This window comes from Azolla caroliniana, unplaced genomic scaffold (genome assembly GCF_043228905.1).
Source record: "Azolla caroliniana isolate FFs.n. ecotype wild unplaced genomic scaffold, voAzoCaro1.0.p SCAF_7, whole genome shotgun sequence".
Taxonomy (NCBI): domain Eukaryota; kingdom Viridiplantae; phylum Streptophyta; class Polypodiopsida; order Salviniales; family Salviniaceae; genus Azolla; species Azolla caroliniana.
The window spans coordinates 8,493,560-8,494,440 of NW_028230442.1; the positions used below are offsets into that span (position 1 = coordinate 8,493,560).

General features: G+C 40.4%; 1 non-coding gene across 1 annotated transcript; it reads left to right on the forward strand.

The window, feature by feature from the left end:
• Positions 1–535: 535 nt before the first annotated feature.
• On the forward strand, positions 536–617 carry TRNAS-GCU (transfer RNA serine (anticodon GCU)). Its single transcript has one exon. It is a non-coding gene; the product is annotated as a tRNA-Ser (tRNA).
• Positions 618–881: the final 264 nt, after the last annotated feature.

The window sequence follows — 881 nt, forward strand, 5'->3', positions numbered from 1 at the left end:
CAACATCCGGCTCTCCGTAGCCAGGTACTCGTCATCCAGTTCTCACCGGGTCTGCAACATCCGACTCTCCATAGCCGGGTACTCGTCATCCGGTTCTCATCGGGTCTGCAACATCCGGCTCTCTGTAGCCGGGTACTCGTCATCCGGTTCTCATCGTCTTCCGTAGTTGGGTATTCCTCATCCGGTTTTGGCCTTGGCCGAGTTTGCTCATCAATATTGTTCTTCTAACTTCCCATCCGGAGGGACCTGTTTCCTAATAATTAGTTCGAAAGATTTTTCTTCAATATTGTCATTGGTTATATTTCTTGGTGTGAAATCAATATCGAAGTAGTAGTATTTAATTTCCGTAAACATTTAAACTTTCTCGCGAGTAGACTGTGCTTCCATACATCCAAAGAACGGAAAGGATGCACGTGATTGCTTGGAAAGATTTGTGTCACTATTGTCATTGGTAATATTTCTTGTTGTGAAAAGAATATCGGAGTAGTATTATTTAATTTCCCTTAATTTCATAACTAGTAATTAAGTTTATCAAGTCACTTTGGCTGAGTGGTTAAGGTGTGTGCCTGCTAAGTACATGGGGTCTCCCTGCGAGAGTTTGAATCTCTCAGGTGACGACTTCTTGCAATATTGTGTTTACATACATCCAAAGAGTTGAAGGGTTACATGTGATTGCTTCGAAAGATTCTTTGTCACTATTGTCATTGGTTGTATTTGTTGGTGTGAAAACAATATCGTGGTGGTACTATTTAATTTCCCTAAACATTTAAACTTTCGATTTAATTTGTATAACTAGTTTTAAATTTAATTTTTGTTAAGTCACTTTCGCCGAGTGGTTAAGGTGTGTGCTTGCTAAGTACATGGGGTCTCCCCGTGATAGT